Source organism: Triturus cristatus, chromosome 6 (assembly GCF_964204655.1).
Source record: "Triturus cristatus chromosome 6, aTriCri1.1, whole genome shotgun sequence".
NCBI classification, from domain to species: domain Eukaryota; kingdom Metazoa; phylum Chordata; class Amphibia; order Caudata; family Salamandridae; genus Triturus; species Triturus cristatus.
In genome coordinates, this window is record NC_140589.1 from 1,091,029,198 (window position 1) to 1,091,056,902 (window position 27,705).

The window sequence follows — 27,705 nt, forward strand, 5'->3', positions numbered from 1 at the left end:
TTATGCACCTCTGGTTAACTGAAAGAACCCCGCCAAATGCAGATTAAGTCTTTCCATAAACTTGCAGGTTCTTGGCTCAAAAGGTCTTTTCAGTTTTTTCCTCAGATTAAACTCTCACTGTTGCAAAAAATATTTCTCCATGTATATCTACAACTTAGAATATTCTGAAGCACTCTTTGGTTCGCTCAAAGTCTGATGGTCTGCGAGTGGATGATCATTACACAATTAAACACTCTTACTTGAAGGTTGAAAGAACTTCTCTTGACAGAAGTTACATTTCACTGCATTACTCTACTGATCCCAAACTCTGAATTGCCACCAGCTTCTCTTCCTCCAGGATATTGTACTTCTGAACTGGTGAAGAAAGATTATGTTTTGTTAAACACTCATAATTAACCTTTAACTTCATATCACAAGTTACTTCCCATTAAGAGTCAGGAAACGGCTCGTATTCTGATTCTTCGAAGAGAAACTGAAGAGAGGGCACAGAGCGTGGAAAACTAGCTCCTGTCAGAATTTCTCCTCAGTTGAAGTGCGCTGGGCGGCAGTCATGCACGCGCGTTAACTGTCAACACTGTTTCAAAAAAGAACAACTAGACCGCGCACCGCTCTAGCAGTGGTAGCGAACCGGTCTTTCTTGGAAAATGGCGGAACGACGTAATTCATGCAACACCAAGCGGAGAGACGATCTCCAACACGGATTCAGCCTCTTCCAACGTGGGTACTTCAGATCAGGTAATTTAATGGAGGCTGAGCGTTGTTTCTCAAGTCTCCCCATCCGATCCTTCTTGTGGATCTTGACACGCGGCGAGCATTCCCCCGCGCGCCGGCCACCCCCGCTCTCTCATACACAGGCCATAAACCCTCTCCTTCTGCGCGACCCTGCCATGGAACCACATCCCACGCCTGACCGACATCCCATACATGGTCATGCATCTCTTTGATAACCCCCTTCCTCTGCGCTCAATTGTCCGAACCGATCCCAGGCCATCACCTAGCCCTGCGGATGCAGTTTATTGCCCCTACTGTAAGGGAAACACCCCACATCAAAGGGATTACAATAGATCAAGCCCCCCACCCCCTGAGACCCGACCGGTCACACACACACCCCCGGGAATTGGCGGAATGTCCAGCTGTGTGATAACCATCTCCTACTGTGGGTGGGGTGGGGACTTCCACTGTAGATATGTGTGGGAATGAGCTTGAAGTGGGGATTCTGAGGATGTTCTTTCATGTATCAAAGCGATCTCAAAAATGTGCCATGTATGATAAACCTGCAATAAAGTCATAAACCTGTGTATAAGAGGCCAGGCCTCAGAGATGCAGTTAGAGCACCTCATGACGATACCTTGCTGTCTGACCTAATGTGTTCTCCGGAGAGAATAAAACCTTGTTTCCTGCCTTCCAGTCTCCGGCGCCTGCCTCTTTGTTGGTTTAGCATCGAATGGTATAAGAGGCGATTACCGCCGGGCAATACTTGAAAGGTTACTGACTACGACTGCCGCTACCATTTAACAGGGCGCGACCAAGATGGCCGCACACCAGTAAGGCTCCTACCCGACCGGACTAGAAAACGTCCTTCAAATACATCCCTGGGGGCTATTCTGCTCTGCAGCCCGAACTGTACAGTGTCGGAACCCCCGTGGACCGAGATGGGCCACCTGCTGAGGATCGCCTGCTGGTGCTGGGAAAGTGTGGGGGGTCCATCTGCCGGCGGCCGCTCGGGAACGCGGCCCGGGGGCGTCGGCAGCTGGGTTGAGCGGTGGGCCCCCCTGCTGATGATTTGGCCCTGCCATCTGGAACAGAAGCTTCCTCTACTGGCGTGGCGCCCCTGATACGGGCGCCATTGGAGGTGCCGCCATTTTGTATACTGTGAGAGCGCCCACTCCGATTGTGACTTACCTGGATACCATCTGCTGCGCATTTGGAAGCTGATTAGGGGATCGAGGGCTGCGCAGAGACTCCTCTCCTTGCGGCTCGCTGAGGGTGACTTGGCTGAACATTAACTGTACCCCCTGCCAAGCGAGTTGAGCAGCGGCCATTTTGTGGTACCACGAGGAGCATTGGCTGGTGTGATTGACTTCTCCTGGGTTCCTGCATACCATGGTATCCACTGGATGCCTGGGGTGAGCTGGAATACGCAGTTTACAGCGTGCACAGTCGGAGGGGAGCTGTGGGTCTGCGGCAACCTTGCGGTGGGAGTGTTGACCTGCTGCGAGCTATTGTTGTGAAGTCCTGGGACATCGGCTGTGTGACTCTGGAGCCTGGAGTGTGTGCATGGTGAGGCCCGGGGAGTGCTGCGTACGAAATCCGGCTGACCCTTTCCCTGGGTGGGCGCGCGACGACTCCAGAATGGGCAGCACTGACGCCAAACAGGCGAAATTGCCCTTTGAGGCACGTAGACCTACCAAGTCAACCTCAGACGACCAAGCAGATACAGCCACTATGGACACCCAGGAGGAGGATTGAAAGACATTGCTGCTGGGTATGAAACAAAGTCTTACCACAATAGCAGAGAAGATAGACACTATGAATGCCCGCATGGACTCTGTGGTTAACAAGCTGGATCATCACGAGCAAAGGATCACAGAGGCAGAAACTAGGGTGCCTGATCTGGAGGACGGCGCTACAGCACATAAGACACAGCTCTCGCAGATGGAGCGGCTGCTCAAGGTAATTGCGGACAAAAACGAGGAGCTGGAAGCACGCTCTCGGCGGAGCAATGTTCACATTTTGGATTTGGCGGAGTCTGCCAATCCGGGGCGCATGAAGGACTTTGTCAAAAAGCTGGTGGTGGAGTTATTTGGCCGTGAATCCTTTTCAGCTCACCTAACGGTTGAACGTGCGCATAGATCCTTGACGGCCCGCCCGCCCCCAGGAGCAGCGCCGCGCCCAGTGATCGCGCGCTTCCTTAATTACCGGGATAGGGACGCGGTGCTGCGTCTAGCTCGGGATAAGAAGCAGGTGCACTATGAAAACGCCACGTTATTATTCTTTCCGGATTTTACACAATCAGTGCAGGAGGCGAAGCGCAAATTTATGTCCGTAAAAAAGAAGCTGCAGGCGCAATCGATTCCATACGCCATGTTGTACCCAGCAAAATTGAAAATCACGCATCAGGGACGACAACACTTTTTTCAGAACCCTCAACATGTGGAAGATTTCCTCAGGAAAAAACGTACTACCACACCATCGAGAGAGGGAGGGCGTTCGCGGTCTGGATCACGATCTCCTTTGTCCATTCCGGACTGAACTGCATACCAGTGGACACACGAACATAGCCACTTGCTGGCCGGCACGCACGAAACGGTTGGACTTTAGTGATGTATTTTAACTTTCTATAGCATACACACTGTTCTGGTCTGGACTCTCTCATCCCTCCCGCAGTAGCTGCCCGCGAGTATAGCGGAGCAGTGGGTGGGTGCAATAATGGAGGAGAGTGGGTAAGGTGCGCGCCCCTAGTGTTTTTCCCATATGGGTGTTCCCCCAAACCTTGTACTGGGGGGAGTAGGGCTAGATAGATTGATGTCCTTTCCGGGGGGGGAGGGTGCTAGTACCCGGCGTGTTGGGGGTGCCGGAGTGGGGGGGGGTGGTAGAGTTTCTTGGTACTCACCCAGTTGGTCAGTAGGGAGCGGACAGTGTTTCAGTCCACATGTCATAGTTGTATATATGGTGGAGGGCACACGGGACATTAGCTGTCTGAAAGTTCTATCTTGGAACGTGCGAGGTCTGAATAACCCTCTGAAAAAGCGGCAAGTCCTTAATTACCTAGATAGGCACCAGGTGGCCATTGCTCTGTTACAGGAAACGCATTTGCATGCAGGCGCTTCTCCCCCATTTGCAGCGAAATGGGCCTCATATTGTTATTTCGCATCTTATTCTGGGTACTCCAGAGGGGTGGCCATACTTAATAAACGGGGGGTGGGGTTTGTGCCCGGCGGGTCGGAAGTGGACAGTGAGGGGAGGTTCTGTCTGATATGGGGAAGACTCAACTCACATGAGGTGACTTTTGCCACCTTCTATTGCCCTAACTTGGATGATCCACGACCCTTGCTCTCATTATGGGACAAACTCCAGGCGCTTGGCAATACACATGTCTTTTGGGGAGGAGATTTCAACACGGTAGTGCAGCCACAGATGGATCGCTATTGTGCCGTACCTGCGCACTACACACACACGCAGCGGGCATTTAAGGATGTGCTGGATGATAACGCTCTTCTGGACGTGTGGCGGTACACACTCCCGACACAGAGCGAAGGCACACACTACTCAGCGGCACATGCATCTTGGGCCCGACTGGATCACCTCCTGGTGTCGGTGGGGATGGCGCACTGGATCTCAGAGATAGTCCGCACTTACTCTGATCACTCCCCTGTGGTGATGAACATGCAGCCCCCAGCTCAACACAGTCTGTATCGCACTTGGCGTCTTAACCCCTTGCACCTCCAAGACCCAGTATTCCGCAACGACCTAGAGCAAGATATCAAAGAATTTTTTTAGCGTAATGTGTGGTCTGTCTTGAGTCTCACTACGGTTTGGGAGGCATTTAAAGTTACGGCCCGGGGCTGGTGCATCTCCAAAGGAGGGGGGGTACTCAAAACACTACGGAGGGATCTAACTAAGCTAGAGGGCGAACTTAAAATACTGGAGGCTACACTCCAGGCGTCTCCGGACGATGGGGCATGCCGAGCCAGACTGAGGGAGACACTGGTGGAATATGAGGAGGCAGCGAGCAGGGAGAGCAGCCCTACCTGGCTAGAACTTACGGGAAGGGGGACCGTCCTTGGAAAATGTTAATGCAGTTGACTAGACCCCCTAAGTTTTCCAATTATGTCACGGCAGTGCAGGATCCAAAGGGGCAGGTGCATCGTAACCTCTCTGACCAATTGGAGGTGTTTCGTAGTTATTATAGCGCACTATATACTTCGCACAGGGGGGACCCGTTAGATCTGCCGTCATATTTTGAGGACACGGCTCTGGTATGGTTGGGACCCACGCAACAAATATTCTTAAATTTGGAATTAGAAGTGGACGAGATCGTGGAGGCCATAATGACTATGAAATCGGGGAGGGCGCCGGGCTCTGATGGCCTACCAATAGAATTTTACAAAGCATACGCGCCAATTTTAGCGCCGATATTGAAAGATGTATTTTACGCAGCACTGGAGGAAGGGAAGCTGCTTACAACTATGTGGGAGGCCCAAATTATATCGCTGTTAAAGCCCGGTAAGCCCCCGATCCACTGAGAGTCATACCGCCCATTATCCCTTCTGAATTGCGATACTAAAATCCTCGCAAAAGTTTTAGCAATCCGTCTCAGTCTCCTAATGGAGCGCCTGGTGTTGCCAGATCAGGCGGGCTTTGTTCCAAATCTTCGCACACTATTCGCAGTCCTGCAAGACATAGACCCCAAGTGCTCAGCAGTGGCGGTCTTTCTTGATGCCACGAAATCATTTGATTCGGTGCAGTGGGATTATCTGATAGGTACTCTGCAATATATGGGGATGCCGTTCTCTCTCCTGAACTGGGTCAAACTGCTGTATACGCAGCCGTTGGCGATGGTACTGTTGAATGGGTCACGCTCCTTTCCATTTCAGGTCTCCAGAGGCACGAGGCAGGGCTGCCCGCTCTCGCCAATTCTATTTGCTCTAGCTATTGAACCCTTAGCTGCGAAGCTTCGGCAACATCACAAGGAGCGCTCTTTGCTCATCTCATTATATGTCGACGATATGACCTTATATATTAAAAAGCCTCAGGAGAATCTTAACCCAGTGTTGCGAGAGGTTACCAGATTTGGCGCCATATCGGGCATCCAAATAAATTGGGCTAAGTCGGCGGTGCTCCCCCTCACGTCTAATACTCAACAGTTCCCAATGGACTATCCGTTAGTCTGGGAGAATGATGAGTTAAAATACTTGGGGGTACATATAACAAGGGATAGGGGGGCTTTGATGCGTGCCAATTATGGGGTGGCGCTGGAATGGGTTACTGCCAAGATTGCCAGGTGGATCCGCCTTCCACTGTCGATGGCGGGGAGGATTTCCCTGATAAAGATGGTCCTTCTCCCTAAACTTCTATATCTCTGTGTTAATATCCCTTATAATCCTGGGCGCTTTTTTTTTTAATGAGTTAAATTCACAACTTATACGACTTGTATGGGGGGGGAAGCAGGCGCGACTTAGGCTAGCCACACTGATGTTACCGTATCAGCAGGGGGGATAAGATGTTCCCAATTTTGAATACTATTACTATTGCGCGCAGGCACATTTTGAAGTTTACTGGCACCATCCACCTCCCTTCATGCCACACTTAGCGGTGGAAGATGTCACCGACCCCCCCAGATGGTTACCTCTTCACTAAGGTGACGGGGCGAGAACGTGACCCTTCCACGGTGGATTGTACGGTGACTGTGTGTGTTCGGACTGCGCGCAGACTGGGAGCCCCCATGATGTATTCCCCTAAACTACGTCTGCTGCGTAACCCCTTATTACAGGTCACTTATGAAGGGCTATGTCGCAAATTACTGGACAGTTTGCATTACACAACCTGGGGAGATCTTTATGTCGGGGGCAATTCCGCTCTCAGATACAATTTTTTGATGGCAGGGAGCCCTCTACTATGGATCGATTCATGTACATCAGGCTCCGGCAGAGTGTGAGGGCGGCCACCCCTGCGTTCCCGGATGAACCCGAAACGTTCGCTCCCCTACATGACCTACTGCGGGTGGACACTCCACGGCATGTCATGTCAACCTGTATAAACACTTCCGTGAGGGGCCTTCCTCCTGTTCTCCAAGGGCTAGACGAGAGTGGGAGGAGAACCTGAATGCTCCACTGACGGATGAGCAATGGGAGTTAGGTTGCAGGCAGACAGAGGAGGTTACTGTTAACAGAAGGCTTCGCCTCATACACTTTAAGTTTTTGCATAGACTATATCATACCCCGGTTAAATTACACAAATTTAGATTGAGGGAACATGATTGTTGTGCACGATGTGGGCAGCAGGGGGCAGACTTTCTAAACTTAGCATGGAGCTGTCCTCAAGTGGCCACATACTGGGTACAAGTCTTCGAAGGGCTTTCCATTATGATCGGGGTCCATATGGTCCCGGACCTGCTTGTAGCTCTTATTGGGCCTTATTCAGGGCATCAAAACAGTAAATAAGAAATACTTAGCTTTGGCTCTGTTTCTGGCAAAACGGCAGGTGGCTTGTCGGTGGGGCCGGGGCCGAGCTCCCAAATTCAAAGACTGGATAAATGAGATGACTATGTGGCAAAGACACTTCCACGATTATGCGGAACTGTTACCCATGAATTCTCTCCCGAAGGATGTTTGGGGTCCATTAACTGCTTACCTGTTGAACTTGGAGGCATCTCATGGAGCAGCGATGGCGAGAACGGAGGTGGGATCCGAGGGGGAGGGGACCGCAGGAATTCGATTGAGATCCCCCCCAGATGAGTGTTGAGAGCCTGGGGAAATGCATTGCTGAATTGGTACGGGGCTGTTGAGAACCACGGGGAGTGCGGGCGTATATGCCTGGGACCCGATCTTGTCGCGGGAGGTCACATACATCTGTCTGCTGCTGCCTTTACCAATACGGCCAGCATTGTGTGATTTTTAGTTGCCTCGAGGGATATTGTGTAGCACTCTGGGCATTGTATTTTGCTGTTCCCTTTGGCCAGTGGGTGTGATGTTATTTAAGTAGGGATGAAGGGAGGGGGGGGGGGGGGGTTTGTTTGTTGGAGGAAAATCTGCACGGGAAGGTGTATGTTAATGTCGTATATAGCCAGCAATACCATGGTTGATTGTCATTACGCTGATGTACTGTGCAGATATTCAATAAAGTTACTTTGAAATTAAAAAAAAACAAATGCAGAGGGTCAAGATTTTTATTTTTATTTTGTATTGTTGTATTTATTGAATTATACATTTTAATAAAGACATGTCTTGCTTCTACAGTTGGGCAACAGGGATCAACCATTACATAATATGCATACTTGAAGCGTTCACAGGAGTATAAACGATAAAAGAAGTAATGAAATCCAATTACTAACAAACAGGAGCCACAGTAATGTCATTGAGCAAACACAGCAGGCACGATTCCATATCAAAAATCAAATCAAAACAAAGCTTTATTTCGATTGTGGTATAACAATCATAAAAAGCACATGTGACAAGAAAGTAAACCTATTTAAAACGAAGATTATCATCTATGGATTTAAAAAGATAGTTTACATATGTAATAATTCCATATTAAAATACATTTCATGAATATTTACACAAGTTAAAACAGATAAAAATTTGTGAAGAAAGTGTTTGCAAAGGGCCTCCTCCACGATCCTAAATAACAATGCTCTTTCTATAGTGGAGAGTTTTTTTTTTAAAACATGGATATCCTCCAGGCAACATGTTCATTTTCTAACAGCTGAAGCTTAATAAAAGCAGGGCAACATTGTCTCAGGCCCCAGTTCTGTAAAATCGAAACTATCCAAAGCTTTCTTACCTCCGTATAAAATTTACAGAATAAAACCAGGTGCATGGATGATTGAGACAACAGGTTATCACATGGGCATAGATGTAACTCACTTGCCCAGTCATTCATCTTGGGGAAGGAAGCAAATCAATGTATTGTCCCCATTCTGAATCTGAATAGTAAGAACCTATCAAAACCAGCTGGCACGCAAGCGAAGTATGGCTGCAGACTGAAGGTTGTAAGGGCCGTCTGATGGTTCAAAACACTAGGCTTACTGATTTCTCCAGATAGTATTTTACTTTCAAGGAAAGAAAGGACCTTCTTTCTAAGATTTTTCATGGAAACCAGGGCAATAGTACTGTGGTTAGTGAAGTATTCTGGGTTACCCATGTCTTTTGTAAAGTCTTGGATGAACTTAATCCACAGTATCCTTCGGACACCCTCCAACCTCAGACTATCCTGTAGTAGGTCCCTATTAAATTTAGTCTCATCCCTTGACCAAATCATGTGCCAAAGAAGAATTGGTTCCATTTTTTTAAGGTCTGATATGTATGAAAGACCCAACTCGGCGTGGCAGACGTAGGTGGAGGTACTAGAGGAAGCTGACGAAATATGTTTAATAAAAGAATTCTCCACTAATTGTATTGAGTTTGTATTAACAAAACCCCAAATCCCGGTCCCATAGGTAACAGTTGCAACACATTTTGCTTTATAAATTTTTTAAAGTTCCAAAGGTGGTTTACGGTCCAATTTTTTCGCGAAGCTGGATAAAGCAGTTGTTGTTCTAATTAAAGCAAGCTTTTTTGCTACAACAGCTTAGGCCCAGGTGTCATTATGACTAAACAAGATGCCTAGATAAGAGAAACTATTAGTTGAGGCTAACGATTTTCCCTCCACAAAAATGTCCCTACATTTCTTAATCCCACAACCACATCTCATTACAAAGGTTTTAGAGATGTTAATCCTAAGATCCAGCTCCCTCATGAAGTTAAAAAAAATATTTAGGGTCTTTTGTAGGCCAATCTGGGTACGGGACATAATTTCAGCATCGTCCACGAGAGTAATGCTGGAATAGAACGATTACCTACTTGGGGGAAATCTTGGACATCTTTAAGGAGGGCCTGTCCTAACCCGTTGATATAAAGATTAAAAAGGAAGGGGGCTAGGACACAGCCTTGCCTAACCCCCCTTCCAATGGGGAAAGAGGAAGTGCACTTACCTCCTAGGCCAAATCGCATACGTGATTTTGCACCGTTATAAAGGCGACAAATAAAATTAATAATATTTTTATTGACCCCAAGAGATTCCAGGATTTCCCAAAGCTTTGAATGCCTCACGCAGTCAACGACTGCAGTGAGATCAACGAAAACTAGATACAGGTTTCCCTTTTTGGCCCTGACGTACTTTCCCATGAGGATCGCGAGGTTTAAACTTTGCTCCACAGTCCCTAGTCCTTCGCAAAAGCGTATTGGATGTCAGATAGAATTAGGTTTTCCTCTGCCCAGAGCTGCAGACGTTCCAAAATGATACGTCCAGCAACCTTGGCCATGGAATCCAATAGGGAAATGGGCCTGTAGCAGGTTGGGTCCTGACGGTCCCCCTTCTTAAATATAGGAACTATGATGGATTCCACCCAGGTTAGTGGGAAAGCGATCTTACAGCTAGCGTTAATTATTTGTGTAATGACGGGGACCCATAAGGTGACGTTGGACTTGTACAAATCCATGGGTATCCCATCTGGACCCGAGGCTTTCCCTCCTGCGCTTAACGAGAGTGCCCTGCTTACTTTGCTAATACTAAAGCTTAGGTCCAGTGGCTGACAGGTAGGGCCTATGCTATCAGTATCATGACTGTTAGTAAAACAGGGGCCATTATATATAAGAAAATGTTCGATCCATTTACTCTCTATGATCGCTACTTCAACTGTGGGCCCCCCACCGGTGTCAGGAAAGGTGGTTTGATAGCCTTTCAGAAAGCGGCGCGATCTTTAATTTGTAAAGCCGAGGTAAGCAGCTCCCAGGCTTCTTTCCTGAGGGCATTCTTCCTCTCTGAAAGCGCGGATTTGTAATTCTTTCTGGCTTCTCTGATTTTAATGATGTTCCTTGGGATGTTATGGAGCTCCTGTTTCATGTGAGAATGTGCACGAGTGCACATTAGGTCAAACCACCGCTGGGGGACTTGCTTTTTACCACCTTGTTTGAACATTACATCCCTAACCGCGACTGCTATGTCTTGGAAAGAGGATAGAATGCTCTCAGGGGAAGCTAGTTCATTTTATTTTATTTATTTATTTTATTTACTCATTTGTATTGCGCAACGAATCATCCCCAGGGGGATCTCTCGGCGCATGAGAGAGGAACACCAAGAGGTGGAGGAAACATTTAGAATAGCCAGGTCTTGAGCAGGTTTTTAAAACAGCAGAAATTGGTACAGGCACGGATCTCGTCTGGCAAAGAATTCCACTGAGTGGGAGCCAGGTATGAGAAAGCCTGGCCGCCCATCCTGGAATTCCTGATTCTGCGTACACAGAGCAAATTTCGATTGCTGGATCTCAGCAATCGTGTAGGATGGTACCATTCGAGCTTCTTTGTCAGGTAGGCTGGGCCCAACCCATGAAGGGACTTATAAACTAGACATAGCAGTTTAAAGGTGGACCTCTTTTTGATGGGAAGCCAATGAAGTTGGCGCAGGAGGGGTAGCGAGGGGGTCCGAGCCGGCTTGTTAAGAACAAGACGGGCCGCCGTGTTTTGGACCACCTGTAATTTGGCGGCCAGATCCTCCCTCATCCCAGCAACAGTGAATTACCATAGTCCAGTCGACTAATCAGAAGTGACTGGATAAGGGTCTGTCTGGCCATAAACGGAATCCATGGAAAAATCCTTCTGAGCATTTGCATGGTTCCAAAGCAGGCACCTGCCACTGGTTTTACCTGCTCATCCATTGCTAAGTTATTGTCAATTTTTATGCCCAGATTCTTCGCCCAACCTCTGGGGGCGGGTGCATCTCCTAGCTCAGATGGCCCCCACTCAGGGGTCCACATCTCCTCCGCCTTGCCATATAGGACGATCTCGGTCTTTGAAGAGTTAAGCTGGAGAAAGTTCTTCCTCATCCACTTCGCTATGCGGATCATACAATGGCGAAATTTAAGTCTGGTGACCACAGGACTTTCCTCGATAGGGACTATCACCTGGGTGTCATCAGCATAAGAAATGGTTTCAAACCCACACTCTCTGATGATTGAGGCCAGGGGGGCCACGTATATGTTAAACAGAGTAGGGCTCAAAACTGAGCCCTGGGGAACCCCTTTGTCAATGCTAGTAGTGTGGGAGCTAAATGACCCAAGCTGAGCACATTGGGTTCTGTCCACCAGAAAATTCTGGAGCCATTTAAGGGTCCTGACTCCGACACCGATCTCTCGCAACCGGTCCAAAAGGATCCGATGGGAGATGGTGTCGAAGGCAGCCGACAGATCCAACAGCACCAATATCACAGGGACATCCTTATCCAAGGACATCCTTATGGTGTCTGTTACCTCCAACAGTGCCACCTCCGTGCTGTGTGAGGCACGGAAGCCCAACTGGGAGGCATCCGGTATGTTGTTCTGCTCCAGATAATGGTAGAGATGTCTGTTAACTAAGGCCTCCATGATTTTTGCACAGCACGGCAAAAGAGAGATCGGTCTAAAATTCTGAAGATCGCTAGGATCCGCTAGCACCTTCTTCAGAAGGGGTTTTATGCGCGCATCTTTCCACTTGCGCGGGACAATGGAGGTTGCAAGCGAGATGTTGCAGACATTTGTAAGGGCCTCGGCAAGGACTGGAGATAACGCTGACATAACAGTGGGTGGCATTAGATCTGATGGAGGGCCGGATTTTGCTTGCGCTAATAGAGAGCACACTTCTTCCCTCGTAACATTAGGGATAAGTTCTAGAGTTGACTGACTCTGATTCTCCGAGATAGAGGCTTTACCATGAGCGCCCTCTTCAGAATCAAAGGTACTATAGATCACGTCAATTTTGTTAATGAAGTGGCTGCCTAAGTTCTCACATAATTCCTGTGTAGGCGGTGGGAGTGGGTTATTGGCTCTGGGATTAGTAAACTCCTTTACGATGACAAAGAGTTCCTGGGATGAGTTTTTAGCTATCATGATTCGGGCACCCAGATACAATCTCCTAGCCGAATTACAGCTATTCAGGTATGATCTGTGTGCAGTTCGATAGAGCAGTTCATCCTGCTCCAACTTGGACCTTCTCCATCTTCTCTCCTTGGTCCTACAGGTGGCTTTCTCTCTCCTGAGGCTGTCTGAGTACCAGGGGGCGGGAGCAACCCTTGCCTGAATCTTTACCCTCTTAAAAGGAGCAATGGAGTCTAGGGCGTTAGTTATGGCTACTTCGAGTAGATCTAAGGCCATATCACCATCATCGTCCTCTTAAAATGTAGGAGAGATAAAGGCCCTACTAAAGGTATCCGGTGTCACCTCTTTTCAGGGTCTACGAAGATCTCTGTGGCTAAAAGGGAGACTGAAAGATTTTATGGCCACCCACGAGAAGCTAAGAGCTGAATGATCAGTCCAGCCCATCTTCTGCGGGGGTTCTACCACCACCTCATTGATGTTAGTAAAGATGGCGTCCAGCGTATGACCCGCCACATGGGTGGCACCAGTGACTCTAGAGGAGAGATCAAGAGCCTCCATTGCTGTTATCAGACAGGCAGATTCACTACTGGAAGGCGCCTCTAGATGATAGTTGAAGTCCCCCACCAGCAGGAACCCATCGTTAGAAACGTATACGGGGCCAGCCTTTCCAACAGGGTAGAGCAGAATTTTCTCTTATTGCCTCCAGGGGGGTGATACACTAGGGCACCCGTCCATTCGATGACTTGGCCCCGCAATACCCTAAATATCAACAACTCTAGATTAGGGAAGAAATGGTATCTAGAGTCTTAACATGATATGGAAAGCGTGATGCAATGGCCAGCCCTCCACCCCGCTTGCCCAGTCTGTCCAGCCGGACCACAGAGTAGTCCGCTGGAAATGCTATTGCCAATGCAGGGGTTGCTTCATTGTTTAACCAAGTCTCGGTAAGGAGACCTATGTCGGGTCTGGATTCATCCAATAGGTCCCAAATTTCAGCCTAGTTTTTAGGGATGGATCTGACATTTGAATAAAGCCCCTTGAAGGGCACTCCTGGCCCTCCTTCTCGGTCCCTTTTGATCCCTTTTGTGTGTATAGTCCGCAGGGGTTTGGGGTGTAAGTGTAAGAGTTTATTAGGGGATGAGTGTGTACGTTCTTTACAGGCCCAACCACAGCCTCTGCACCTCCCAGCCGGGCCGCCACTCCCTAATTGAAGAGTGGTTAATCCTCCTACACACGGTAACGAGGGCCTAAGTTCCACCAACCTGTCCTGAGGGGGTGTCTGTGGATGAACGGGCGGCATTCACTGGCAGCCGGCAGCGTCTGGCCGCGGACTGGCACAGACGGGCTTGCCTTCGGCGCGCCAGCGGCGCGTCCGCTGCGCGGCCGGAAATGCCTGAGATTTATAACCGGGCAGGCCGACCACTAGAGCGCTAACCGCTCCCCTGGTCCCCTGCGCGGCGAGAATGGAACTAGAGGGCGGGCTCTCTCCACATCAATCAATCGGAAAGCCGATTGCGGTGGACCGGAGAGCCGTCCTCGCAACAGGAGACTTTGTGCCACCAGTCAGGTAAAAATAAAAAGAGTCCAAAACTCTAAATTCAAGAGCCCCCCACACGTGCAGTACAATTCCCCAGTTAAAACAGGTTCAAACAATTTCCTTCAAGCAGCGTCTAAAAAGAGTGCATCCTCCTCCGCTGCGCGGCCGGAAATGCCTGAGATTTATAACCGGGCAGGCCAACCACTAGAGCGCTAACCGCTCGCTCCCCTGGTCCCCTGCGCGGCGAGAATAGAACTAGAGGGCGGACTCTCTCCACATCAATCAATCGGAAAGTTGATTGCGGTGGATCGGAGAGCCGTCCTCGCAACAGGAGACTTTGTGCCACCAGTCATTCAGGCATGTGTCAAAAGCAGATCTACACCTTGTAATTAGTAATTTAATAACTATCTCAGGGTCCATCATGATCCATCGAAGAGTGTACCCATTAACTTTATCAAGTCTTAAGTTAACTAGAGCCTTGTCTACCACCTGTTTGTCACTTCTTTGACTACTTACAGGGAGTTCAACCGTAATACATAAGAGGTAATGATCGCTCACTGAATTTGTGTCTACTATAAAGGTGAGTAATCTAGAGGCACACATGTTTGACACCAAGATATGATTCATTGTTGAACTGAGGCCTCTGCCATTAAAAGTCTGCGGCATCTAGTGCATTGGTCGTTGGCAAAACCTAAGTTTAGGTTGAACACCAGTTCATTAAAAAGTTCCCCTGCACTGGAATGACAAAAGTGATTGCCATGTGTGCCTTCTTTCATATTAAAACTACATATACTGTCATCCTCATAAGGGCACAGGGCGCAATTAAAATCCCCACACATGAGCATATTCTCGGGGCCGTTTGCATTACACGTAGTTCTTAATTCTTTATACAGTGAATCAACCACCCTAGAGTCGCTATCAGGTGGAATGTTATTATTAAAATTACCCAGAGTCATTGAATGAGAAGCAGTTAAATACAACGTTAAAACTTGATAGTAGGGGGACTCAAGCTTAGATTCAATTTTGGCAATGTTTAACAGATTAGAGACATATATACAGAGCCCACCTTTGGCTCTGCCGTGCAGACTTCCTATCGCTTGGGTATTAAATGTTCTGTAACCATTCATGTGAATGGAGTCCTTCAGCCATGATTCTTGAAGACAAATAATTTTGTGTTTTAAAGTGTATCCTAACCACAGGGGATTACTAAACTTGGCTCGTAAACCTGCTATATTCCAAGATACAAGACTGCAGTCAGTGATTTTGTTAGTGGCGGAGATACTTGCTGCCCCTATAGCTGTAGGACTATCAGCTTCACATCTTCTCTGCTGCCCTAATTCGGGCCGTATGTTAGGCGATACTGGTAAAGAAATCTGAACCCCCTTGAGACTGATCTGGTCTAAGTATATTCTGGTCCCCGGGGAGAGGCCCATTGCCCTTACCCTGGGCTCCAACCACTTTCTGTTCCTTTGGGGGTTTAGGAGTTGGCTCCTCTAATAAAATGCAGGGTCTATTTACTTGTGTTCTCACCCACACCCTATCTCTCCGCTGTCTTTTTTGCCCGTCAGTAGCGCTACAGTGATTACAATTTGTGGTCAGTCAATATCGTCCAGAGTGTTAAAAATGTCATAACGATTTCTAGTTGGGACTGCATACATTGGCTGGCCTCCATGTGTATGCTCCATCTCTCTAGATGCGGGTGCCGCGATTGATTTTAAACGCCTCCGGGTGCGGGAAACAGGCGTCTGCGCCTCCGGGCGCAGCAGCAGGGTCTCTTGGGGCTTGGAGCCCCCACACAAAGGCAGCCATATCTCTTATACTGCAATACAGTTGCCAGGTTAGTTACACAGGTTGGCCTCATATTCCAGTGACATGTTGGATAATAGCGTTTACAATCCGATTGAAATGTCCACCGTATCAGGGAGCGCGTCTGTGGCCGGGAGAGCTTTTCCAGCTAGATATCTTTGATACAATCCCCAGAAGTTCTTGGGACGACTCCGGGGGGGAAGTATCTCGCTATACAATTCCGTCTGTTTGTTACAGTACAACATATCTCATCACCACTCCTACAAAGTGGGTGGAGGGTCATGTGCCCAACGCATTGCTATTCGACACTTTGCAATTAACACTCCCATTTAAACCAATCTTCGAATTCCCTTCTTTATTTTCTTAGTGTAGCCCAGCAGGGCGACCAACGGATTAGGAAGCATTGGCACCTCAGTAATGTCGCTCAGTGTCTGAAATACCTTTTCCCAGTATTTGGTGATTGTTGGGCATAGCCAGGCTACATGTAGGAAGTCCGCAGGACACGCTCTGCACCTTTCCCACTCAGCTGTCTCACGCAGCCCATACCGGAAAAGCCGCTACGGCGTGTAGTAGACTCTCTGCAAAATTTAAAATGGATTAGTCGGTGTTGTCCATTGAAGGAGACTCGGCGAGTAGCCTCACAACTGTGTGTCCAAGTGTCATCATCTATAATCATATCCAGATTGTTTTGCCACTCCAATCTGCACTTTGTGTAATAGTTCTTACAGTAGGCCTGTGCCACCCCATAAATATTGGTACAAAAGGGGGTGGTGATGGACGGAGCATCAGAACCAATCAAACACTCACACGCAGTCAACAGATCTGTGTTTGATCCATCACCGTTCTTTAGCCCACTCTGCCACCCCAGTTCAGACATGGCCATATGCAAATCAGTCTGACCCTGTGCCTCATGGGAACAGTCCAGCCCGAACTGCCAAGCCATGCCTTCCCTGGACCGGAAACACGCTTCCTAGGACCGGTTTCTGGCATTTCAGCTGTCTTCAGCCAGGCTTGCTTGAATCCAGTGGCAAAGTGAGCAAGGGACTCACGTCTGAGCATACCCTGCCAACTTATGGCGAACAAAGCGGTACAAAAGGGGGTGGTGATGGACGGAGCATCAGAACCAATCAAACACTCACACCCAGTCAACAGATCTGGGTTTGATCCATCACCGTTCTTTAGCCCACTCTGCCACCCCAGTTCAGACATGGCCATATGCAAATCAGTCTGACCCTGTGCCTCATGGGAACAGTCCAGCCCGAACTGCCAAGCCATGTCTTCCCTGGACCGGAAACAAGCTTCCTAGGACCGGTTTCTGGCATTTCAGCCGTCTTCAGCCAGGCTTGCTTGAATCCAGTGGCAAAGTGAGCAAGGGACTCACGTCTGAGCATACCCTTCCGGTCCAGGGAAGACATGGCTTGGCAGTTCGGGCTGGACTGTTCCCATGAGGTGCAGGGTCAGACTGATTTGCATATGGCCATGTCTGAACTGGGGTGGAAGAGTGGGCTAAAGAACGGTGATGGATCAAACCCAGATCTGTTGACTGGGTGTGAGTGTTTGATTGGTTCTGATGCTCCGTCCATCACCAAACCCTTTTGTACCGCTTTGTTCGCCATAAGTTGGCAGGGTATGCTCAGACGTGAGTCCTTGCTCAGTTTGCCACTGGATTCAAGCAAGCCTGGCTGAAGACGGCTGAAATGCCAGAAACCGGTCCTAGGAAGCTTGTTTCCGGTCCAGGGAAGGCATGGCTTGGCAGTTCGTGCTGGACTGTTCCCATGAGGCGCAGGGTCAGACTGATTTGCATATGGCCATGTCTGAACTGGGGTGGCAGAGTGGGCTAAAGAACGGTGATGGATCAAACCCAGATCTGTTGACTGGGTGTGAGTGTTTGATTGGTTCTGATGCTCCGTCCATCACCAAACCCTTTTGTACCACCCCATAAATATTGGACACTAGTCTGCACGGGTATTCTGATTTCAATATTATTGTGATTGGGGCCACCTCAGGGGGCTCCGCCATTTCTTCGCATAGTAACTCTCACATGGCGTGCCTCACCCTATGGTACTGGAATTTCACTAATTGGGTGACCGCAGGTTACTTTATTTCTACATCAGCTCACGTACAAGCTTTCCCTTCCAGAAAGAGGTCATCAGCTGTAGTTATATTTATAGTCTTCAATGCTTTGAGCGCAGCACGATCTCTACTCATAGGGAGCCAAGCGCTCCATTCCAGCGGAGCCATTGGGGAGTATATGTTGCACACCTGTCTTTTCACCGGGTCATGTCATGAGTGCACTTTAGAGTTTATGGAGTCCAGGATTCCTGTGCGATGATCTGGGGGTCTAAATAGGCTAGTGGGGAGATCAGAAGGGGCGACCGCCACCTTTTCAATGAGTAAGTGTGGAGGGTCTGAAGTCTGGTGAAGCCAGTGAAACGCGTGTGAGCTTTGTGCTACTCTATAGTACGGGTCCATATCTGGGGCTCCCAGTTCACCGAGATAGTAAGGTAGGGTAAGCACCTTCCACAGCACTCTCGACTGCTTTCCCGCCAATGGCAGGTTAGTCAGTGTGGAGTTGATGGTTTTAAAAAAGTGTACAGGGAGGACCATGGGGATATTTAAAAATAAAAATAGAAACCTTGGAAATATCACCATTTTCATCAACGATATCCGCCCCAGAAGCGAGATAGACAATTGTATCCAACGATCAACATCCTCCTCTAGTTAAGTGACTGCCCTCCCATAGTTTTCCTTAAAAACTATCTGCGGGTCGGTGTGAATTTGTATGCCTAGATACCAGACAGGGTCCATGGTCCAAGTCAAAGGGAAATCTAGCTCAATAGGGGTGGTGGATGCCATCAAGGGGAAAATTATGGATTTGGTCCAGTTAATTTTTAAACCTGAAAGTTCCCCAAATCAAACAACTTCCCTAAGCACCGGAGACAGGTTGACCTCTGGGTCCCTAATGTAGAGCAAAGTGTTGTCCGCATACGATGACACTATTAAGTTATATGCAGGAAAACGGAGTCCCCAAGATACATGGTATTCTCTGATTGCGCATGCAAGAGGTTCTGCTACTATGGCGTATAGAAGAGGTGACAATGGGCATCCTTGCCTGGTGCCTCTGGACATGTTTACTGGGGCGGTAACCATATCGCCCATGCGTATTCTAGCGGTAGGCAAATTGTACAGTACTGCTACCAATTTCAGGAATGCTTCACCCACCCCATTCTTTCCAAAACTGCCCGCATAAATGGGCATTCTACTGAATCAAACTCTTTCTCTGCGTTTAGAAATACCGCAGTTGCTTTGACCTCTGGGTTCACATGTTGGAGTGTACCGAAGAAGGGTGCGCAAGTTGTATGTTAGATTACGACCCTGCCTGCTTTGTGCTGGCCAATCTTGGAACTAAGGGAGCGAGTCGATTAGCTAGAATTTTTGCGTAATTTTGGTATCTACATTTAATAGTGACAACGGGTGGAACGAGGAGGCTTAAGTATAGTGACTATCATGGCTTTTCTCATTGATGGGGGCAGTTCCCCAGATTTATGGAGCTCTTCAAACAGCGTTGCTAGATAGGGAACTAGGAAGTCTTTGAGTTATTTGTAAAAGGCCACTGTTCAGCCGTCATGTCCCGGGGCATTTCATGATCGAATATGCGTAAGGCCTCATGTATTTCCCAGGCCTCCAGCGGCCTCATCAGGTACTCGCGTCGTCCATTCGTGAGCCAGGGTAATTTTATGTGCTCTAAATAGACGCAGATCATACTATCATCTGCTTGAGAACGGGAGTGATAAAGGGATTCGTAGTACTGCCTAAATTGATTGGCTATGCATTCAGGGTCTACCAACATCTCTCCCTCATCTGACCTGATAACAGTAATCGTTGAAGACTCTCTCCTGTGTCTTAATATGGCTGAGATTGTGGCTCCCGGTCATTCTCCCTCCCCATAGCTTCTAGCAACCGCTTATTTCCCCAAATGCTTAACTTCGCTATCGGCTACTTCATGATATCCGCAAGCGTCTTTTGCAATTCATAGTCTCCGTCAACCGCCCCATCCCGACGCAACGCCATCTCTAGCTTGGAAAGGCGTTTCTCCAGGTATTCTAGCCTGCTCCTAATTGCACAGAGCAACCCTGAGTGCTTAGCTATAGCGATGCCTCTAATGTAAACCTTAAATGTGTCCCAAACTGTGGAGAACTGCGAAACCGACCCTATGTTGTTTGCGAAAAAGCCTCAGCTATCTCAACTTTGAAGGCATTGTCGAGCAGTTAGAATGGGGGAAACCTCCAAGTGAATGATGTGGGCCGCTTCTGCGGACTGCGCAGGACCAAGAGTATGGGAGCATGATCTGACAGAGTTTGGGGTGAACCTTGCAGTCCCTGACCTCCGAGTATGTTCCTCGCAACAATAGCCAATAATCTATTCTAGTATGGAGACCGTGTGGGGCGGAATAGTGTGTGTAACCCCCGTGTCCCGGAAACCATGCCCTCCAGACATCCACCATATCTAGCCGTATTGTTGTGTCTGTAATAAGTTTCGCTGAGGCCGAAGTGCAATGCTCTGGGCCACCGGAGCAGTCCAGCATTTGGTCCAAAACACATTTAAAATCACCTCCCACTAACAGCCGTAGTGTTGTATCTATACTGGGGGATGAGAAAAGGGATTGGTAAAAGTGAGGGTTATCGTAATTAGGTCCATACACGTTAATTACAAGTAATTCTAGGCCCTTCCCCCTGCACCTGGAAACGGTAAATCACCCCTTCAAATCAGCCACATACAAGTCTATCTTAAGTCCTGACTTCGGGTTGACCCACGTGAGCACCCCTCTGGTGTGGGAAGTAATCCTGGAGGCATGAAAGGAGCCCTGTACCACTCTCTGCGTTAGCATCGTACTATCAATAGGCAAATGAGTTTCTTGCAGAAGAGCTATATCTACAGAGTGCCGTTTGAGATATGCAATAACATTCCGCACCTTACGATGATTGAGGCCTCGGACGTTCCATGTTAAAAATCTGATTACTCTGTCCTTCCTGCTGGGTCATCTTAGGGAAATACGGGGAACTATGGATAGCAAAATCGGTCGTACGCTGTCCGTCCCAACCGTCTGATTAGAGTAGCTGAAATGTACCTCGAGCTCATTACTTTTGCTGTGGCTCAGAAAAGAATTTACTACAAACATTGCCCCCCCACCCACGTTGCGTCGACCCCACACAGGGGCGGATGTTGCCTCTCCACCAGCGCTCTCTCGGCTACCGCCAAGAGTAAAAATCAGCCATTTCAATACTATTATGGCAGGTTGCATCGAACATCTTACAAATTCAAACACTCGTGAGCTGCCCATGTGCCCGAAGCCCAACCTCCGCCACTCAACCAATGTGTATCGCTCTCCCTATGGATAGTGGTCAAAATATCAAGGCCACAGCCTCCTTCGAGTGTAGTGCTACCATTTTTCTTTTACTTGTAAAGTGACAAGGGCCCCTCCAGGGGCTGTCTCGCCTACGCCCTCAATGAAGCCTCGAAGTCGCTAAATGAGCAGACCCAGCGCTCACTCAATCCCATCCGCAGTACGCATGCGAGGAGGGGGGCGCAATCTTGACTCACCAACTCGAGCAGTCAGACTAAGTAGTACACACACAGAGGGAGCACCCCTCCCTGCACCTCCCAGCCAGGATCAAATCAATTTGTATCCCAGTTTGATTATCAACAATCTACGCGCCCTGAACATCTGCAAAACATTTAACAATCCTCCTCACCCCGGCTCCCATAACATATATATGTCCTCTACTGATAACAGAGCGTACGATGCAGAACTAATCATTTTCATCCATAGTACCCCCTTCAGCTCCCTGTAACTGTTCCACAGCAGTTTCAAGTTGTTGCACTTTGGTGTAGTCCTTGAGTGCTTTCTGCAGGGACTTGGGATCCAGAAACATCTTCGAAACGCCATTTATCGTCACTCAAAGACGTGCAGGGTAGAGCATAGCGTAGTCTAGTTCTTGGGCATACAGTGCACGATTTAATGGGGCGAACTGCCTTCGTGCCCCCTGAACTTCAGCTGTAAAGTCGGGGAACAGCGAAATCGTGGTGCCCTCATATTGCAGTGTCCCTAACTCTGGCTTTTTTCAGGGCTGAGTCCCTATCCCTAAAGTTTAGGAATTTGGCAATAATCGGGTGCGCACGCTCAATTACAAACATAGAGGAGAAAGTTTCGCGGCCCAGGAGTGAGACTAAAAGGGTTTCAATGTATAGTTCCGTATTCCCTGTGGATGTGAACTCAGGGAGGCCAGTAAGCCGTATATTGCTCCTCCTAGATCTAGCTTCAAGGTCTTCCACTTTGTCTTGCAGCTGCGCAAGGGGTTTGTTCATCTGCTTTTGTATTGCATCAGTCTCCATGTGTGCCTCCTCCACCTCGGTCACTGGCCTCTCCGCCATGTCAATCCGCTCGGTATGTTTGTCGAGGTGTTCAGACGTACAGTCCATTCGATAGACCAACAAGTCTATTTTGTATTTATTGAGCTGAGACTTGTTTGTATCATGGCTAAGATTTGGCGGAAAGCCGCAGGAGTCAACTCACCCATATCACCCTGGTCTGTGGGGGACAGGGTCTTGCCGGGCTCCCGGGTCCTAGTTTTATGCTGTTCAAATGGGAGATTAGACTGGAACTTGTCCACCTTCCTCATTGCCGCTGGGAGCGCCCCAGGGGGAAACACCACAGGTACTTACAGTCGTGAGAGCTCAAGTTCTGCGAGTCAGCCAAGTGTGTACCCCTCTATCCATTCGCCAAGACAAACCAGAGTCCAGCCGGAGAAGAAAGGAGGGGGCAGAGGGGGAGCACCCAGCAGGCTCCACTTGGTTCTGTATGGCACACCAATATCGTCCCGTCCCAGCTTGGCACTGCGGATCAATCAATCAATCAAGCTCGGCATTGCGGATCAATCAATCAATCAATCAAACAATTTATAAAGCGCGCTACTCACCCGCTAGGGTCTCAAGGCGCTGGGGGGGGAGGTGTCCGTTACTGCTCAAAAAGCCAGGTCTTGAGTTGCTTCCTGAAGGAGAGATGGTCCTGGGTCAGCCGTAGGTGGATGGGTAGGGAGTTCCATGTCTTGGCCGCCAGGTAGGAGAAGGATCTTCCTCCGGCGGTGGCTTTGCGAATGCGTGGAACGGTGGCGAGGCTGACCGATCGCAGCTGGCGGGTGGGCGTGTAGAAAGTGAGGCGGTTGTTGAGGTAATTGGGGGCCCAGGTCGTGGATAGCCTTGTGTGCGTGGGTGAGGAGTCTGAAAGTGATCCTCTTGCTGACGGGGAGCCAGTGCAGGTCTCTCAGGTGGGCGGAGATGTGGTTGTGGCGGGGGATGTCCAGGACTAGTCGTGCGGCGGCGTTCTGTATGCGCTGGAGTCTTTTCTGTAGTTTGGCTGTGGATCCCGCGTATAGGGTGTTCCCGTAGTCCAGTCGGCTGGTGACGAGTGCCTGGGTGACCGTCTTCCTGGTTTCGGTGGGGATCCATCGAAAGATCTTTCGGAGCATGCGCAGGATGTTGAAACAGGATGACGAGACGGCGTTGACTTGTTTGGTCATCGAGAGGGAGGAGTCCAAGATGAAGCCCAGGTTTCGTGCGTGGTCCGTTGGCTTGGGGGTGGTGCCCAGGGCAGGGGGCCACCAGGAGTCGTCCCAGGCGGAGGGGATGATCCCAGGATGAGGACTTCCGTCTTGTCTGAGTTCAATTTCAGGCGGCTGTTCTCCATCCACTCGGCGACGTCTTTCATTCCTTCGTGTAGGCTGGCTCTGGCGGTGGCGGGGTCGTTGGTGAGGGAGAGGATCAGCTGGGTGTCATCGGCGTAGGAAATGATGTTAAGGTTGTGTTGGCGTGTGATGGCCGCGAGGGGGCTCATGTAGACGTTGAAGAGGGTGGGGCTGAGCGAGGATCCTTGAGGTACGCCGCAGATGACTTCGTTGGCTGCGGAACGGAACGGGGGGAGGCGGACTCTCTGGGTTCTTCTGGCGAGGAATGAGATGATCCACTCCAGTGCTTTCTCTTGGATTCCGGTGTTGCTGAGGCGCTGTATTAGTGTGCGGTGGCAAACTGTGTCGAACGCTGCCGAGAGGTCCAGGAGGATGAGGGCAGCTGTTTCCCCGTTGTCGAGCAGGGATCTGATGTCGTCGGTGGCTTCGATGAGGGCGGTCTCGATACTGTGGTTGGCTCGGAAACCGGACTGTGAGGGGTCGAGGGATCCGTTTGTCTCGAGGAAGGCAGCGAGCTGTTTGTTGACGGTCTTCTCGATGACTTTGGCAGGAAAAGGGAGGAGCGAGATGGGGCGGAAGTTCTTGAGGTCGGTGGGGTCCGCTGTCGGTTTCTTCAGGAGGGCGCTGAGCTCAGCATGCTTCCAGCTCTCCGGGAAGGTGACGGTGGTGAAGGAGATGTTGATGATGTCCCGGAGTTGGGGTGCGATGATGGAGTCGGCCTTGTTGAAGACGTGGTGGGGGCAGGGGATCCGGAGTGGATGGTGTTCATCGTGCGGATGGTGTCTTCGGTGCTGACCGGGGTCCAGTTGCAGAGGGTAGTGGTGGGGGGCATTGGTTCGTAGGTTGGGTGCGTGGTCTGTGCGCCGAAGCTGTTGTGTATGTCAGCGATCTTGCGGTGGAAGAATGAGGCGAGTGAGTCGCAGAGGTCTTGCGAGGGTGTGATGTCGTTGTTTCCGGCGCTGGGGTTGGAGAGCTCTTTGACGATGCTGAAGATCAATTTAACTCCCCGTCTCCCTGGGGGTAATCAGTTATTTAAAGGAGCTATGGTGTGCCACCCTCCTCTGGGATTATACTGTTTCTCTTAATTGTCCAGCACTCTTCATGAATACTGAGCCCAGTGTCTCTATGGTGCAGGCAAGGCAGGTCAGGGATCCCAACCGCACCACGGTCTCTCAGGGGCTTTCACCATACTCAGGTGCCAGGGATCGGACACATCGGCCGGAACTAGGCCTCGTTTAGCGCTTCTACACACACTTCGCGCCTGCAAAAGTTTGTTATTTTATCTTCCCAGGGGGGGCCAGCTGCACCGCTGCTGCCAATTAACAGCTCCGTCGAGTGGCTCTCAGGGGGTGCACGGTCCTCCACTTCCCACACCGTCGAACTCAGCACGGCCTCCGGGTCGCCGCCGTCCGGCACAGTCACGCCTAAAATAAGATCCACCGGGCCGATTGCGCGGACCAGCAGAGTTCGATTGGAGCTCCCAAACTGCTCGCACACTCCTCTCACCGTTATAAGCTGGCAGTGCCGCCTCAGCTATCGGGTGATCGAGCGCTCCTCTGCCACCGGAGCACCTCCCAGGAGAGCGCCGCAACTAGCCCTAGCCCTAGTCCTCAGAAGGGATCGGGGTGCACGTCTCCTCTCAGCGGGATTAACTCCGCTTTCTTGCCGTGTAGCCGAATAATAATAACATGGTTCAATTCGGGAGGACTTACGACACTCGGGGCACCCAAATTCAGGCTGATCGAACTGCAAAGACTGCCAGGATAATTCAGGATAGTGCTATGGCATAGTGGAGCTCAGCTAGCGTGCGGCCGTTTTGTTGAGCCGGCAAGCTCTGCCCCCGAGGTTTAAGGTGGTTATTGCTTGAGATTTGTACCCTTGTTTTCACCCACATGGCTTCCTTTTGGAGGAATGCTTCTTATGTTTTCTGTCCCTCTTTAGTTTTCTGGTTTCAGGTTGTGCTGTCTTCTGCCTTTTCAGTGGATGGTTATTGTCCTCACTTCATGGATTCTGATATTGCTCCTTCATTGACAATTGCTGAATCTCTCATGTGTTCCTTCAACATATCCCTTCTGTTTTAGAACTTTCTAGTCTGTGTCTGCAGAAGTAGGTCCTTTCCACACTTATCTGCTTCTGCTTCCATCACCTTCTGCATTCCAGTTCCCAGTGCCTGGGCATTAAAGCACTTCAGTTCTTACCTTTCTGCATCTCTGCACATGTTTACCAAGCACTACTACCTGGACAGTCTGTTGTGACCGGCAGAATGCCTATTCGGTCCTACAGGACTTTCTGGTATAAATCGGCTTTGCAGACCCACTTCTGTGGAGGCAGTGCTTGGATATATGTTCCAAGGTAATTGTTCTGTGGCTATAAGTGTCTATCAGATGAACTAGTTACTTACCTTTGGGCCCACCCATCCTCCCTTGGGTACTGATTACAGTGTAAGGGTCCCCCTTCTAAGGGCCTTAGACTTTCACACCAGTTGGCAGTCATCGTGGCTCTGCACTTCTGGCATGGAAAGTTGCAAAATGAACTGGCGTCAAAGCGCCCGGGTAGCACCTATTTAAGCACCATGCATGCCATTCCCAGCGCAGAGGACGCAGAGCTGATCATCGCCACTTACCGGCATGCAGGAGTACTGCTTGTAATCCAGTCTGATGCCTGGGGAATATTCAAAGTTAAAGAACCTGCGGCTACATAGAGTCTCTACTAGATATGGCATTACAAACAGTAAGTAACTTATTCTTTATGGAATAACAGGTATTAATTAAACACAACTGTTCAAATCTCCCACAGTGATATAATCAACACAATCCCTGGCAGAGCTACAGCTAGCGCTTTGGGCAAGTTTACCGGAGTCTCTCCTGTCTAGGCCCACTTCAGTTTTCTGAAGTGTCTAGGTCATATGGGAGGCAACGCTTCCCTTTGTGCATCTTCCCTTCACTTTAGGCTTCTGTTCCCAAAGTTCATAGCCAGTACTAGCAAGTCTCTTCACAGTTCTCACACGGGGTGCATCAGTCCCCAAGCCTTAGTGAGCTGAGCTCCTGCTCGGGATGTCTTACCCAATGTAATAGTCCCCTTCTGTGCTCCAACACATGTTCCAGTGAGTTCAGCACTGGGATGGAAGAGCTGCTGCCTGATGTTGGGCAGAGTACCTTTGTCAATGTAGAAACCTTCTCTGACAGAGGAAGACCCATTCAGCAAGAGTAGGCGGTCCGGCTGGAAGGCGGGAGACTTCTTCTCATGCAGAATTCTCCAGAACATCTGGTCTGGCATTCAATGACAGGTAAGCAGCTCCCGGACTCCTTGGGCTTGGTGATGCTCACAGAGAATCGTGAATGGTGGCCTTGGAGTCAAGCAGGTCCCTTCTCTTGGCTAATAAGGGGGGGGGAGGTCTAGTGAGTTTCCCCGGTCCTTTGGGAGATGACCATGAGTAAGCACGGTGACGGCCCCCTATTAGATTCTACATGCAACATCCCCAACAATGTCCCTAGGCGACAGCCCACAACACACTGACAAACTGCCCTCAGTGCACTGTGGCAGTCCCACAGCAAAAGCCGGTCCATATGGACCTTCAGCCTCACACCTCACTCACTGGGATCCACATTTCCAAATCCTTACTGGGCCTTGCTCCCTGCAGAGTCTCCTCCTACTCACAGGGCACATTGGTGTTGCCAGTCAGGCAGACTGGTGCTCCAGGCTCAGGGTAAGCGTTGTTGGCGTCCTGGGCAGTGCACCTGTGCGCAGCTGGGAGACTAGCAGACCTTGGGCCCTGGTTCTGGTGACAGTAGCTCAAGTCTTGGTGATCATGTCACAGCTCAGTGGATTTTCAGCTTCAACTTTTATACAGTCTCTTCGGACACAAATGTGCTTTTTTGAAATGTATCTTGTGGATGTGATGTTCTTTGAAATGCCCACTCCTTGGTTCTGTTCTTTGTCCAGGACCTTGTCTTGCCTCAGAAGTGGTGTCACTAGAGCTGATGGACCTACAACTCAGGCCATGGATGCAGCAA

At 49.5% G+C, this 27,705-nt stretch overlaps 1 protein-coding gene across 3 annotated transcripts in view; it reads left to right on the forward strand.

Annotated features, from left to right (window-relative positions):
• Positions 1–27,705, forward strand: part of LYST (lysosomal trafficking regulator) — a 3,752,809-nt gene that overhangs the window by 2,271,446 nt on the left and 1,453,658 nt on the right. The gene's annotated exons all lie outside the window — the stretch shown is intronic.